The 16,694-nt window shown below is 40.7% G+C and overlaps 1 protein-coding gene across 3 annotated transcripts in view; it reads right to left on the bottom strand.

Annotated features, from left to right (window-relative positions):
* Positions 1-16,694, bottom strand: part of zfhx4 (zinc finger homeobox 4) — a 76,209-nt gene that overhangs the window by 18,811 nt on the left and 40,704 nt on the right. The gene's annotated exons all lie outside the window — the stretch shown is intronic.

Raw genomic sequence — 16,694 nt, 5'->3', positions numbered from 1 at the left:
AATGTACCATGTCTAAAATACTAAACATCCACGTGGAGAGCGGGCCCGTTTCCCTTCACGGCTCTGCTGCTGCTGCTGGGAGACACAAGAAAGCTGCTCTTTCTCTAAGGCAAGCACACTTCTACTGCAGTACACCTTGTGCATCAGCAATCAGAAAATGTCTTTTGTTGCTGTCAGTTACTTTCATCCAAGGAAGTTTTCCTATGCTTCTAGCTCTTCTGTGATGTATGATGCACTTCAAAACATTAATCACCTCCATCAAATGAATAAACATGATGAAGATTAAAGCTTCTTCTTTTGCTGCACCAACACAAATTTTCCTCTCATTTCTGCAGACTTCTGTTCCTGCGCTCACCCGCATAAGGGATATTAATGGTTCCAAATAACTAGCATTAAATCTAGCATCTTCAAAGGTTTCCGCAGACAAACCCCAAACACCTGCATCGTACACAAAAAGGCTTTTTGTGTCCGTGCCATTCAGATCACCTGAGGCATCCGGAGAAAGAAGGCACTGCAGCCAGGCTTACTTTAGTATTCGAAAATAATATAAAAAGATTCCTCCTCGTTTCGTTCTCCCCCCTCCCTCCTCGCTCCTTTCTCTCTCTCCTTTTTATTATACTCCATCCAATATTTATTCAAGACATGATTATAAACATCTGCCCGGGTAGCCGTTTCATCTACACAGGAGCCAAAGGGGCTGGAAATTTCACACACGGCCGCCAACATGACCTCGGCTCAGACGGAGCATGGAGTTTTTTTTTCCTCAGCGCACCGCACGGCTTCCTGTCTGTGACGTCTGAAAAGCACTGGGGGCCAGGGTTAATGGCCTTTCCAATCTCTGTGATAAGAATTCATTTTGTTCTATTACCAGCAGTTATCAGAGGAGGCTGCAGCATCACTTCAGCAGGAGGTTCAATCAATGAGAGAACCTAATGAAGTAACCAGCTCTAGATCTATTTTCTTGCTCAACTCTATCAGACAAATAAGACCTATCTGTCACCCTTGTGCAGGTCTGCTCTGGAAACCCAGAAAGCCTCAGCCAAACCCCGACCGCAAAGCGAGGAGAAACAGACAGCTGAAAAGGTGGTCTGGCGCGCATGCAGATTCGTCAAATATACACAGAGAGCTGCATCATCCTTCAAAAGAAAGGGGAGAACGTGGACTGGAAAGTACCAAAACTGACTACAAAAACAAATTCCATAAGCACGTTATTATGATCGATCAAAACACTGACCCAATTTACGGGTTACAGTGGTCATGTTAACATTCTGCAAATTCTTGCAGGACAGAAAAGAAGACCTCAGTGGCCACATCTAATTAGACAGAATCACGGTCAAATTTCTGAATGGAAACGGGGCTGACAATAGCTGTGCAGCTCGATCTGTGGCGATGGCTAGGAAATGGCATCCAGCGAGGAAAATGAATGAGTCCGTGCGCTTCTTCCAACTCCATAAAAACATGCAAAAAATGTCCATTTCATTACTTGCTAAACAATGTCATATGGGCTGCACTGCCCCCTAATAGACCCTGACAAAGGAGTACCAGCAGACATATGCTTTAAATAAATAAGATTACCCTGATAGACAGAGGCCTCTGACAATGTTCCCTGTTCTCTCTCTCCCTATTTTTTCCCCCTTCCAGCGCCTGCCGTTCTTGCCTTCATTTGTCTGATACAGAGAAAATCAGAAGTACAGCAGATGCCCTGCTTTCGAGGGCCCATAAGTCTCTTTAATGGCCTTGAACCTGTAATGGAAGGACAGGAGGGCATTCAAACATCAAGTTTGTCATGTATTCTTGCATTAAAGAGATCTTTTGTTTGATTTTACTGTGACCTAATACAATTAAAACACCATAAACATACTTTGTAATTAAGGACATGCTGTATCTGTGCCAGAAAAGACAATGAAATCGCCTGTGGGCCTTTAGGAGGTGTCAATGGCAGTTTCACAACATACTAATTGTGGCTTATTGATTCAATTTGAACAAAGTTGTTTTTGGTTTCTTTTTAAAGGAGCAATGGGCAAATTATGTTGGGCTGGGACGGTCAGCGTACAATTTGAGTCAAAAGAGCGTGATCAATATTTAAATGACTCTCTGCATTGATTTAAAATTAACTTTCAATTAAGACATCTGTTGGACTTTTAACTACAACACTTAGCCATTGAGGAGGAAATAAGGGAACATTTATTGATACTCTTAAACAGCAGTGGCCATTCCGCCATCGATTCAGTCATTTGCGCTGGCATTGGTATGCAGGAGGTTCTAACTCTTTTCTCCCAGGCACCACGCTAACAGCCCCTGGCCCTGGCCTTACCGGAGGACTTAAATAAATATATAAAGCCCAAACCCATCTCGCCGGACAGACAGAGGGAGATTAACCTTTATCCAGAGCTAAGTCAAAGGCATGTTATCTGCGGAACTGTTTGGAGCTGTAATTACATGGGCTCCATGTTTGTAGCCGATCGAATAGAACTCCTTGTGCTGCGTCGGCAGTCCGGAGGGGGAGAGACTTTCTAGCCGGCCTAATCAGGTAACAGACACCTTTTGTTTTGGGAGCTCATTGATGGATGAAATCTTTATCTGTAATATTGATCAGCCGGGACTCTAAACTGTCTATCTTGGCTACTGGAAGCTTTAACAAGATTGCCAACTGGAGTATATCAGTTAACATTTAATCAATGACAGTTTAAGACACAGATGCTTTAAAAAGGCTGTGTGTTTTCCTCCTGCTCTGAACGATTAGGGGAGGGATTGCTCAGAATTTATCATCCACATTCAAAGACGAAGGCCTACGTCCTTGAATGTCGGAATGTCAAAAAGGTAAAGGATATATGAATAATGAAAAAGTAACAAAATGTTGAAAACGGTCCCAGCATCCATTTCTATTACGCAAACACGCACTTACGCCAACCGTCCGATTTCCTTGCCATACATCAAACAATGGGGTGGCTAACCACAACCCGCACCCTGTCTGAGAGAAAAATACATGCATGCGTCATCTTAGTAAATGTATAATTTTTGCTACCCTTGCAAAATATAGCGATGTTAGGTGCAATGAGGTGTCAGCAAGCCGAGCATGCAATCCATTAGAATTCCTGTTTGGCTTGTCTGGTGTTTGCGCAGTTCACCCCCCAGTCCCTCCCTTCCAGATTCTTCCATTTTCCTTCTTCTGCAGACTCCGGCCCAATTAGGGTCTGAGTTCGTCACAATGGCTACGGCGGCTGTCACTCATGCTCGGACCTCACCGCCCCTGGCCTATGCGATCATTACCTATTCATTTGCTTTCCTTGGCTATCCCTTGTGAGTGGGCTAATTATGTAAAACATTGGTGTCGGTGTCACACAAATGTTTGCTTGGAAAATTACAAACAAGCATGTAATGCTTATATAGAGCATAAAACACATATTTTTAAATTTGACACCAACGTGTGCATGTTTACAGTTCTAATAATCCCTGTGATCAAAGCCCATAACCTTCTATGATATTAACGAAATGCAGCAATGCATCATGGTTACTTCTGATTTGCATCTGACAAGGTGCTTTCGAGTGACGAATAGAGGGATGTCCTTCCTAGGCCTCAGATCAAAGGCACTTCAGTGTGAATGTGGCACCAGAGATCTTTGCTTCCCTCCATGTCGAGTCAGGAAACACAATCGTCAGGCACATATTATGACAGCGGCAATTACACAGAAGTGCATGACACTATTATTGCCATTTGCCAGAGAGTGATTATGCTAATGGAGAGATGTATAGCAGGTGGCACGCATGCTGGCAGCTGCCAGCCAGAGACGCGCACACACACGTGGAGCCCTCCCTTTACACACGCTCTCGCCCATCTTTCTAACAGTATGAACAATGCTTTACAACCAGCCAGTCCCAAGATATGTAATTAGGCCTCACTTTGATTTAACACTTCCTTATCACATCAAAGGCACAGGAATTAGTAGTGAAGGAGAGGGAGAATGAGACAAAAAGAGAGAGAGAGAACAAGGGAGAATGAAGGAAATTATGGAAGCCTGTTTCCACGTCAGATTACAAAAATAAAAAAATAAAAAAAGTACAGGTAATTGTGAGATAAAGTTTAAAATGAGAAATAATAAAGTCAAAACAACTTTTTTTTGGATACAGGCTTAAGTGCAAAAGTGACATATAAGGTTGCAATTTGAGAAAAAAAAGTCACAATTGTGAAATATTAGGGCATTGTGATAAATAATGAAATAATAAACCAGATTGTGAGATTTACATTTAAATTGTGATATAAATAATATATATAAAGTTAAATTGAGATTGTGATATATTAAGACATACAGTTCAACTGAGATATGTCACAATTGTGATATACAAAGTCACAATTATGAGATTAAGACATATTGTGAGATAGAAAGTCATATTATGAGACATTAAGCCACATTGTTTTTACTCTGAGGTGGAAAAAGACAAATCTGCTTAGATGTTAACAGGAAGTGGAAACGTGGCCTTGCATGTCCAAATTCAGGTATACAGCACAGTTTGTTGTTTTTTTTTCTTTTGCTCCTTAATCTCGCAACCTACTTGAGTAGTTGCACTCTATATAGTATATTTAGATATAAAAGTGCACGTAAGGGTGTTAAAGCGTGTGTGTTTTAGAGGCTTTAGCATAACAGTGAGCTGCGGCTCTAGCAGCCCTGTGTGTTTCTAATTCCTTCGGCCGGGTTATTGAAACGGAATCCCCCAGCTCTGCCGGCACACTCTGGCGAAGGGGGAAGCCCTCTCCTCATCCCTGCATGGATCCTGCCTCTACATGAAAGCCCCGGAGATCCCCGCCAACAAAAATCAATGTATGGATGTTCAGAGCAGTTTTCAAGGTTTTGTAAGACAAATCTTCGGAGCATGAGCTGGTTTAGTGCTATCGAGCCGAGCTTCGATCAGCCTGCCCCGGTGAATAATACGAGAGGGCCTTGCTCACTTTACCAGCCTGTGAAATGAAGACAGGGTGCCAGCCACTTCCCTTAAAGGAATGTAACCTGAGTAACTCCCCCTCCACAAATAACCTCCCTTAATCTAATGTCAGATACCGCCTCCCTAAAGACGATCCCAGATCAGGCTGCGGCGAGGCACGGTAGTTATCGCTTGCTCGGGGCTGCATCCTCACAGAGCCCTTTGTATCTAGTGCACATTCTTCTCCTAATTAGAAGAGATGGGTGATTATACCTTTAAAAGGAGGCTACTGTTTGCAATTGTCATTTGAGGCAGGAAGTCGGTCGTCACATGGCTTGCTTGACGAGAAAATAAATTAGATTAATAATGAGCACCCATACAACAAATTATAACCTGGGGTAAAAGAAGAAGAATAAAACCATGTTTAAGCAAAATTACACTGACATGCAGTAATTAAAATAATACAACATGACATACTTCATAAGGGCTTCTTTTAGCGGCTTTGTTGACATGGCTACAGGGAAGAAGGCACAGCATATGTTTGTCTTTTCTTCTCATTTTTTAAAGGTAATTAACTCTGCCATTGCCAATTAACCAAACATCAGTTTGTCTTTAAATGTTGCTCTCAAAAAGACTATATAGTGTGCACTAACCTAGAATAGGTTGTATAATATTGTGAACTGAGAAGCTGGACAAACCCTCTACTACACTGGGGGAAAAAAACTGGTGTAGAAACAATTTTCAATCAGAAATTGCTAATAGTTTTCACAAATAATTTAAGAAATGGCAAGTAACACATATAATTAATTTTGAAGTAGAAAGACTGAAAAAGTTGTGTGGATGTTGTAAAGTGCTTTTTATTGACAGTCACATATAACTGAAAAGGCAGACGGGTTCGAGATGTGTGTGTGGTGTTGAAGTAAAGGACGGCTATTGCTAGCTGACAGGTTTCAATTTCACATCCTCGATTATCTCACCCCCAATTCCATGCATGCCTAAATCTAAAAAATCTTATCCAGTGACTCCAAACAAACTCCCTTCCTCTCCAAACGCCTCTGCACACACACACACACACGATTCCCAAGGAGCACCATCTCTCCAAGCTTAAATAGCAGAAAATTGCTCTGCTTTTCCGTGGTCTACCTCCTCATTCCTATCAGCCCAAGTGGGAACAAAAGGCTCGGATTCACTGGCGTGTGAGACCTGCTGATGGGCCGGGAGATGGGTTGCAGTTTGGTGCCGTTGATGCCCTGCTGACGGACAAGCAGGCTGATGGAAGACGGGGATTTGCGAGCCTATCAGGTCGCCATTTTGTCCCCAACGAACGAATCAGAGACACCAGGCTCGCACCCGCTATGGCTATTAGGCTCAAAATAACAAGCGAGGCAGGAAACAATGCTTGATTTCATTATGGAAAACAGAACAATATCTATAAATGTCTTGGTGGAATATTTCTGGGTTTAAGTCCAGGCTAAAGACAAGACCGCTAATATAAAAGGAACTGCTCCAGTGACAGCAAAAGGGCCTTGTGTAAATTTACAGTGATGGCAGAGAAAGAACAGACCTCTCTTAGCCTCTTATTCTTCCAATCTCCCTCACGTTTTTTGCAGGAGAGTTATTATAGGATGATAAAAGCAACAACAATGTTGTGACATGAAACCGTTAGCATTAGGGTGGAAGAATGGAAGATGAAAGAATGTTCTTGGGAATTGATGATTGCTCACAAGGCCCTGATTTCAGCCTTTAATCTCATAGCACACTCAAATTTCCCTCTGTACGCTGCTGGTTTTGGCAGCGGGGAGGGGAATAAGTGAGGCTAGAGAGAAATTAGAGGTGTAGTATATACTATAGTAACGGTATATAGCACATTCGGCTGTAATACACACTAGGTGGTAGTATACACCCGGCAGTAAAATACATTCAGTTGCAATGTACTTTCAGCTGTACCACAAGCTCTGCTGTAGTACATATACATAATGCAACATACATTAAAATTGTAATCATAGTTTATGTTAGGGATACACAATATATCAGTAAAATTTCTTTTTTTATTTAGTGAAATTGTAAGCTATTGGATATTTAATTGTGTATGCTCATTTCCCATGTTAAAAGCAAATCTCAAAATATTTTCATACAAAAGTGCTGCCTAAATTCACTTTCAAAAATGCATTTATCTAATTGCATTTTTTTTTTTTTACATATTTAGACACAATAGCAATGGATTTTAATATTATCAGTTATCGACAATGACATTAAAACAATGACAGGCTTATTGTATTGGCCAGAATTTTTATATTGGTGATTCACTAGTATAGGAGTAATGTCATCTTGACAACTGACGATACCCAGCCCATTTTCATCTTTCTCTAATGGATAACCGTAAAGTGGAGAGTTCTTGTGTGTGCTTTGTAAACAATGCACTCCATTTTTATAAATTGGGTCCATTTTATTAAGCATGAAGTCCTCCGATGCCCAAGTTATTCATAACATGGCCTGGGCTGATGAAGATTGGCCTATTAAGAACCTCCAGAAGCAATTAAAGTGACAAGAAGGCAAGGCCCTGATGTGTACATTTACTATGACGAGCGCTCTCCAAAGTGAATGCCCTTATTAAGAGCCACTGTTCACCTCTACAGCCTGCCACGATGAGACGGGGGGGGGGAGGGAGAGAAGAACAACATGTCAGAGGCAAACGCCTAGAGAAATACCTATTCCTGGAGTGAGGGTGATTTGGTAATGAACCTTTCAATTCACTCCTGAGGTAATACATTCTGACTAGTGCATTAATTACTCGATAACATCCCATCAAAATGCAAATGCAGCACTTGACCCACAAGAGTGTCTCATTGGCTCTGCACTTGCCGGAGTTTCAGCGCAAATCGTCTGTTTTCCTTTATCAAACAGAGTGGCGGTGTCGTATTGGGGACCGTAGGGTTGCTCGCTTCTAGCCATGTGTGTGTTCGGTCACACGGACCTGACGACCCCCCCGTCCCCTCACAGTCAGACAGGACCGTGGCCGCATGCTGACACTCTTAATTGCAGCAATTGAAGACAGTGTGCCGCTCAGATGGAATATTTCCCCTCTGCCTGGCCATGATCTGACAAGCTTGAGACAACGCCTTAATGGCTTTTCCAGAAGGGTGGGGCCAGAGGAGAGGAGGAAGAAAGAAACATGGAGGAAATGAGAAAGATGGTCAGAATCTTTCAAAGAGCTCATGAATTTTTTTTTTCTAGTTTTGTGTCTTTAAAGGGATAGTTCACCCATAAATGAAAAATCTGTGATCATTTACTCACCCTCATGCCATTCCTAATCTGCATGACTTTTTCTTCTGCAGAGCTATGAAATTTTAATATTCTTTTTCTCTCCATACAATGAAAGTCAATGGAGTTCCATGTTGTTTGGACCAGAATTTCATAAAGGTTTGGAACGACATGAGGTTAATGATCACAGAATTCTCATTTTTGAGTAAACTATCCCTTTAAGTCCATGTCTATTAAGATATCTGTATGTTAATATTCATAACCTTTTGCAGACATTGCTACAAATGCTGTTGAATGAGCTGAAGTCTAAGTTGTTAATCTTTTGCACAAATTTAGTTACGCATGTAAAAAAAAAAAAAAAACCTTCCTATTTCAACAGGAAATACCTTAATACATTTCAAGTGATTTCATGGGACCTTTGGGCAGTTTGCTTCTCGAACATGGCCAGGGGGTCCGAGAGATGTCTTTCTATCAACAGGGTTGGATTACGAGCTTCAGCTGTTAGATGATCCTTTCACACAGGAATGTCAGACAGTCTCATGCCACATCAATCCATTCATTTTCTCATCTCTCCATCTCCTTTCTCAACCCTATCACCTGACCCCTTGTTCATTCAAAATTATGACTAATTAAGTCATAAGCGAATAATTTCTGGGAAGAATGGTGAGATTCTGAGAGCGAAGCTGAGGCTGTAAGCAGTGGCAGTGGAGAGGAAGCCCTGATGAAGTGACTGTATTGTGCCGATCTCTAGAGCAGGTCATGGGAAAGTGAGCTGACAGAGGCATGAGGTGTATTATAGCGGAGAGAATCACTGTGAACGGTATGTGGCATTATCAGAAATACAAGCATGTGACAATGAGAAAGAGAAAGAGATGAAAATGACCTTCTGTGGCAAGGATCCTTCATGCATACCAAAGGTTTGGAGGTGTCTGCTCTGTCCTACATCGCACACATACTGGGATCTGGATCTTATTATCAGTTTGTTCCTTTTTGGACCACAGTCGCCACTGAATGATGAATTATTCAGAACGAGTTAATTGGTTTGTGTGAGGGTATCCACAGATAAAGATATTCCTTAGCAGTGGCTAATGAAAGAAAAATACCCACATTTTTCTGCCATTTTAACCCCTACACTTACACACAAAGAAGGTGGTCGAGCCCTGTAGGGGATGCTTGTTTCAGTTATCCTTGGTTGTAATTGTGAGGGCTGAAGAGCTATAAATGAGCTTCAAATCATCAGGGTTTTGGATCCATGTATTATGCAAATGCCACAGAAGCACTCCAGCAAACCTAGACACAGTCAATGAACAATCAACAGGCCTTCGCCCAATGACAGTACTTAACGCTACCTATTGTTGAGTCTCCTAAGAGTATGTGCAGCATTAAATTCCCAGCAGTAATAAAAGCTGCTCCTCCTATTTAAAAGTAAACTCCACCACTGATACGTTCGCTGACAGGTGCGTGCATCAAGTTTATGCGTCGTAAAACATAATGGGGAACGCACACGCTTATACACACCTGCCCTGGATGCCCCCCTTCACACAAACAAATTAAATGAAAATCTGGCATGACCGCGGAGTGGAGCACTCTACTTAAGCAAGCCCACTGTCTTCTGATTAAGGAAAAAAGCCTTTGCCCTAGAGAGCGAAATTTCATAAAATACTAGTGCCTGTGTTTGATGAATCATGTCTCTTTAATGCAGTGCAGTATGATGGAAGAGAGAGATACAGGCGAGGAATCATCAACCGCTGCTCCAGCTCCCTCTGATAACACCCCATCTACAGATTGCCTTGATCAGATTCTCGTTTTATTTAAAACAGGACCAATCCCGAGGCCCGACTTCTTTTAATTTGCATATATTAACAGGGTTCAAATGCAGCAATAGCTAGGAGCACTTCCCAGTCAACTTCCCAATCTGCCTGCATAATGGCAGCCTATTAAATAGAGTTACTCATCAGTGCAGGAAGCAGACATGGGGGAAAAAAGATGGAAAAAAGCAGGCTAATGTGAGCGTTTGCTTTTATGCAATTGGATTGAAACAGACATGAATATTCCTGTTGTGTTGCTGAGAACATATTAACAAATAACATTCAAGACAATGAGAAATATTGAGCCTATTTACGTTCTTAACGTCCCTGACATATTGCGCGTAATTCATTGTATTATTTTAAAGAAAAAATATTTCTCTAACTTTTCTTTTTCTGCCAATGCAGCCAAAGCTATGCAGGGAAACAAGTATTAACCAATAACATCAACCAATAATCACTAGTCAATCAAGTAAATCAAGTCCTAACATTTCCCACATGAATGTTCAGGAAATGTGTCAGATTACAAAGAGTTAAATGCATTGCGAATGGCATTTCAAGTTGTCCTTAAGTCATTTCCTTGGTCCAGAGGGGACGCTGTCTAACACGCGGTGGTCAGTCGCTGTAAGAGAACATGATGACAGCATTAAGTCTAAATTCCCATCTGCATTATCACTGGCCCTCGTCCGATGCCGGCTAAACCTGCAAAGCTTCCTACAGTTAACCAAGATTAGGCACTGCTATGGATAATCAATACTGGCTATCAATTCCATACTTTGTTGTGATGGATGAGGTGGATGGGGAAAAGGAAAGGGGGAAACAAGGAAAGCAGTCTCTATACAGAGAAAGAGACAGAAAGCAGAGGAGAGTGAGAGATGATGATAAACAGACCCATGCACCATGTACGCTGAACCCAAGAGACTGAAAATTAATCTGTTAATAAGACAGTGAGTGCAAGTATACATTAGGTACCATGACCTAAAAATGAACATTTATAAATAAAAACATTCAGAGTTAATGTTCGTTCATAATACATTCTTTTTTTTTTATTAAATACATTTAATATAATGAACTTGTTTTAGAAAATGTAAACAAATATATATATGAGTGTATTTAGAAAATAACTAACTAAAAATAAATACTTTATTATTTATTACGTTCATATATTCATAATTATTTATACTAGCGTTTAAAAGTTGGCAGTCAGTACGTTTTTAAAAGAAATTAATTACTTTCCATTAATCAAAGAATCCTGGAAAAATATATATACATGTATATATATATATATATATATATATATATATATATATACATACATACATACATACATGTATATATATATATATATATATATATATATATATATATATATATATATATCAGTTTCCACAAAAAATTTTAAGGAGCACAACTGTTTTCAACATTGATAATAACGAGAAATATTTCTTGAGCACCACATCAGCATATTAGAATGATTTCTGAAAGGTCATGTGACATTGAAGAGTAATGATGTAATGAGTAATGGCTGCTGAAAATTTTTGTTTTGCCATCACAGGAATAAATTACACTTGCAAATATATTAAAATAAAAAAAACATTTATTTTAAATTGTAATAATATTTCAGAATATTACTGGTTTTACAGTATTTTTAAATGCAGCCTTGGTGAGACTACTTTCACAAAAACATTTTAAAAACCTTATCGACCTTAGCGATATATGTATATGTTTCTCATTTTTTACAAAGATCCCACACACATGATCTTATCTCAGATGAATGAGAGAAAGGATGCAAGGTCAGAGAGACAGTGAGAGAGGGAGGGGGGAAGAGAGAGAGAGAGAGAGAGAGAGAGAGAGAGAGAGAGAGAGAGAGATGGGGGGGGGGGGGGGGGGGGGTTGGTGGTTGGAGGGGTGATGGTAGGAGTCAGGATTAATTACTTGCAGGCGAGATGCACTGGGGAGGATGGGGTCACTAACTTTACCCTGTCACCTGGACGCCCCAGTCATCAATGGACTGCCGTCTAATCAGAAGTGAAGGGATTCAGGGCCCAGCGCTTTCCCAGAGATGATAGCTAATGACAAGGGTGTTGGACACGAAGCCACACACGTCACACTATTGCAGTCTCATCACAAGTGTAACCCAGTGGAAGTATCTGTGTGTGAGAGATCCATCCGTATTATCACACATTAATAATAACACTAGTCTGCTGTTGTACTGCTTGAGGCAATTAGTTAATTGCTGCTTTATCAGAGCTCTATGCTGCCTGTCTTTGTGACGTCCTCCAAGCTTTGACAATGCCTTGTTTCCCTTAATGCCCTGTGACAGAGAGCATTGTACTATCTCCTATGGTTAGTGTCAGAGGAGTCACCACACAATGAAGAGTCCGCGGAGCAATTTTCCTCTCCCTGTTCGAATTAAGACCAGATCAAGTCTCTGCAGGCTGTCAGCTCACACCTTTAGCAGTCATGTGTACTGTACATTCACTAAAGCACAGCCCCTTCAGTTGTCTGCTCACTATGCAGGTTTATTAGCATTGTTCGGCATGAACAAAAGAGGACCTACTTTTTCAAGCGTATGTAAATCGAAACTGTCACACTTTACTAAAGGTATCTCATTCCTGGATGTTTACTACCTGTCACGGACAGTAAAGAAATAAATAAAATAGTCCTTATGGTGTAAAATAATTCACAGTAGTCTGCAAGGAAAATGTCCCTCAGACTTTAAATAAGCATAATGGTTTAAAGTCAGGTATGTTAATGCAAATAATCATTGCAATTTCTGCTAATTTTAACTGTCAGTGGCCACAACAGCCTGTGAAAACATGAGGTAACAATTTAGCTTTTGTATCACTCCTCTCTGAAGGAGGATCTCGTTGAAAGAAAAACAACCAGGGACGCCGGTCCTAAAGCATGTCTTTTCGAAAGCACTAACTGACTATTTTCAAAAATAATTTTGGACATTCTGCACGCAGAAACCGCAGAACAATTATGATAGCATTGGACGGAATTATTTAGAAATGACTCAATCTTGAGTGCCTGCCATCTGAAAAAATGGTTTTGAGCTTTTCTGGTAAAATCACTGCTCTTTGCAAAAATAATAACACGCATACGCATAAATGACTTATTATGAAATGAAAAAAAAATATTCACGAATTGAGTATTGTCTCCATTTAATGATACAGCAATATAAACTCAGGGTCAGGCTGTGGATCTCCTGAGACAATTTCCTTTAACAAAAAGCCTCTCATGGTGAAGATCGTGTTTCACAAGGGATGGCCTATTTTCTGTGAAAAAGTGAGCTTTGGTTACTTTGCGATCATTGTAATGGCATTGCTTACACCAAAAACTTGGCGATTTTTACAAACATGACTGATAATCTTGTCGATTTACTATTGCTCAATCTTGTTGGAGATTTTAAGACAACTTTCCTCAGGTACGATAGCAGGAGAGTGAAAAAACACTGCAAGCTTGTGTTCCTGCAGCCTGGCCTGTCTCCGTCTAATCACAGTGGAATGTGGCCGCCTCTGCGCCTCCTGCTTTGTGTAAGGAATCAAAGGGAAAATGGATGGCCTTGCATTAGTACATCACCCATGGCTAACAAAATGATGAGACCGATTTGGCTGTATGTCATATCTTTCACTTCACTGCTTTCCCATTTCAGTTTATGTAATGGCTACAAATTATGGCCACAAACCCTGGAAACACTGTCTAGGGAGGCGATCTCAAAAAGTAACTGTTATAATTGCTTGTGTGCCCTCCAAGTAGGAAAAAAAATAAAATAACCTAAACCGTTAAAATATCTTGTCAAGGCTCTGAAATGCTGGCGGATGAGAATACGACCACAGGGAAAACAAAGAGCAGCTTTGAGGATCGCATTCGGAGGGTAACTGAACAAAGCATGCAGTCCTCTTCATATACACGCTTGCATCAGGCTAAAACAAAACGCGTCTTTCTTTCTTTTTTTAATGGCAATCTATAACAGAAAAAAAAGAGAACATGTCCATTAGTGTATGTTGTTGGCCTACAGCTGCCATGAAAATGGTTCTCACTGCATTGGTGGTAATTTGGCCCTGGTTGCAAACCTCCTGAAGCATTATCACTCAGAAGAAACAAAAGAGCGGGACATGCGGGGCTCTCTCAGCTCCCATCCGGCCGCAGCATTTAAAGACGTGTTCATCTCTAAAGTCAGATAGACCTTTTGTTTAAGCCCTGCCAGACAAAGGTCTCCTCTTCTTGCCTAGTTTTAATACACATGGAGGGAGGGGGGTAAGTGTGGCGAGGGAGACTCTCAGAAATAATTACCTCCATAAGATCCCATCTCCTCTCTGAGAGCCACGACAAAATGGAGAAGCAACCCAAGGATGCAAAAAAGCCCTTTATGCATCAAGCAGCCCATCAGGCATTTTTCAGGCCAAGCTACAAGCCAGGGAAATGTGTCCCACTCCACACGCACACAATTATAGTGCTTTCTTCTTTTGTCTTTTATTAAAGAGGACTAAAATACAAGCAAATGCATACAAATGCATCGTCGCTGTTATTTAACCTTTTTATCAAAAATATCAGTGTGTGTTAAATATTTATATAGAAATATGACACAATATAAGGCAACAGAGAGTCATGCAATAGATTAAAAATTAATACAAACATCTTATTTAAGCTATCGATTTGGCTTTATGAGAAAAGCACCAGCTGTAGTTATTCCAGAACGGAAGTAATCAACATAAATATCATTTAGAAGTTATTAAACAATTCTAACAAGTTAATGCACATTCTTATTGCACATCTGCATAAAATATGAGTTTGCAGGGGCAACATACACTCCTCGGATCAGATCACTGTGATTTACAAATGAGGGGCGCCACTTCAAAAACATGCTTAACCACACAACCCCACTGCCTTTCCAAATTCTCAGCTTCACGATGTTTACCTTGTGTAAATGATGAGCCTTCTGGGTCCCGAGCGCAGGGAATTACAGTCGCCCTGGGAGACTTGGCAGTCTGATTCTCAGGGAGGATGGGCTCATATAGTCTCTTTAGGAGGCTATATTGCTGTTAGTGCACTGCGAGAGCTCTGCCATACTTGGTCTCGTTTGGCTAATTTAGCACGTTGGGCCCATAGAGGTCGGATTCATTATCACGCACCACAGCAATCGTGCTGCTAAGACCGGAATATACGACTTCTTGTCTTCCTGATGTACATAGTGCAAGTCTAAACTGTGGGCAGGGCCATGTCTTAAAACTTTGCGTTTATCAACAAAAATAACGCTGGCAAATTTTTGCAGCGCAAACCCTTTTCGGCATGCTTTTGTAGGCTAATTAAACAATAAGCAGTCGGATATATGGCCTTCGTGTTACAGCATGGCTGTAGTTTGCTGAGTGTGGCTTTTGGCACTAATGTATTTCTCCTTTATTTAACCACTGTAAGCGCCTCAAAATCTCCCCTTAATTATGTCTTAAAAATGGCATCAAAATTGTTTAACGAAATCCATTCACATGTACATGAAGTCAATGGCATTCTAACCTTTATTCCCAAATGGTTTTATAATTATTTGGTGCGTTTCCACAGAGTTGCTTTTAAAAGAAAGATACAGGTCAGCAGTTAAATAAATCTCTTTTTTTTCTTCTCTCCCTCTCTTCATGAAACTGACTAATGACCAGAAAATGCTAAACTAAGGAGTTATACCCACGAAAACCTACCGGCCCCCTTTAACATAGAGCTGTAATTCAGCGAGGGCTGAAATGTTGCTTACTCCAGGACCTTTTCTCTGGAGCAGAGACACAAATTATTACCATCACATACTCACAGGCACCCGGCCCGGTCCTGAGAACGCAGTGGGCAGTGTCACAGGGAGGGCAGACTCCCCCAACCCTGCCAATTCATCCTCCCCTCCCTCCTGCGCTGGCATTTGGATAACTTTTTATATATTTATTTACCGCTTATACTTTCCAGTTGGAACAATTAACAAAAATAAGCTGTGATTTATCTGGTGCCAGTGATCCATTTCCTTAAACTTGCCAGTGTTGGGCCTGTTTGAAAGCACTTCAAACATTAGGATTACGGGGTTAAACTACCTGAATAATCTTTTTCCTACTAAGATCTGGAGCTGTAAAAAAAAGTTAAAAGCCACCCTCTAAACCTCCCTACTCACTACACTCGAGGCTCTAACCTATTAAAGCTAGTTACTTTTCAACTGAACCAAGCGTAGTTGTGTATAATCAAAACAATAGCTGTTCTAGAGTCCACCTAGAGCACAAAAAAACAACGACAACTGGTTTATCTTTTCCGTAATGTACTCTGTCTGCAGTCCGCCCACTCAGTCTGATGCTAGAACAAGTGAAAAACGTATGGTCATTACACGACAAGTATAAATTCAGAATGAGTCTGTTAGTTTATACACATTAGCGCCATTCTGAAGGACTGGGGTAAATATAAATGGCATGAGCTATAGCTGGAAACACTAGGGGAGAAAAGGTGACACTTGGGAATAACATTTGAATTTGAAAATTCTATAAAGATATACACATGATATGGTGTTTACTAGTGGCTCATTAAAGAAAGCTGTTAAAAAATAATGCGGTCTGTGGGATACAAAAGATTGTTTCTGGTACTTAAAGCACACATAATGCTAATAAGACATAAGGTTAGAGAAGGGAGGCTATGTATGTGTGTGTGTGTGTGTGTCTTTGTGTGTGCAACAGAGGTAGGCTGTCTTTC

The sequence above is a fragment of the Squalius cephalus genome (assembly GCF_949319135.1).
Source record: "Squalius cephalus genome assembly, chromosome: 25".
In the NCBI taxonomy this organism is placed as follows: Eukaryota; Metazoa; Chordata; class Actinopteri; order Cypriniformes; family Leuciscidae; genus Squalius; species Squalius cephalus.
This window is presented reverse-complemented; position numbering and strand designations above follow the sequence as displayed.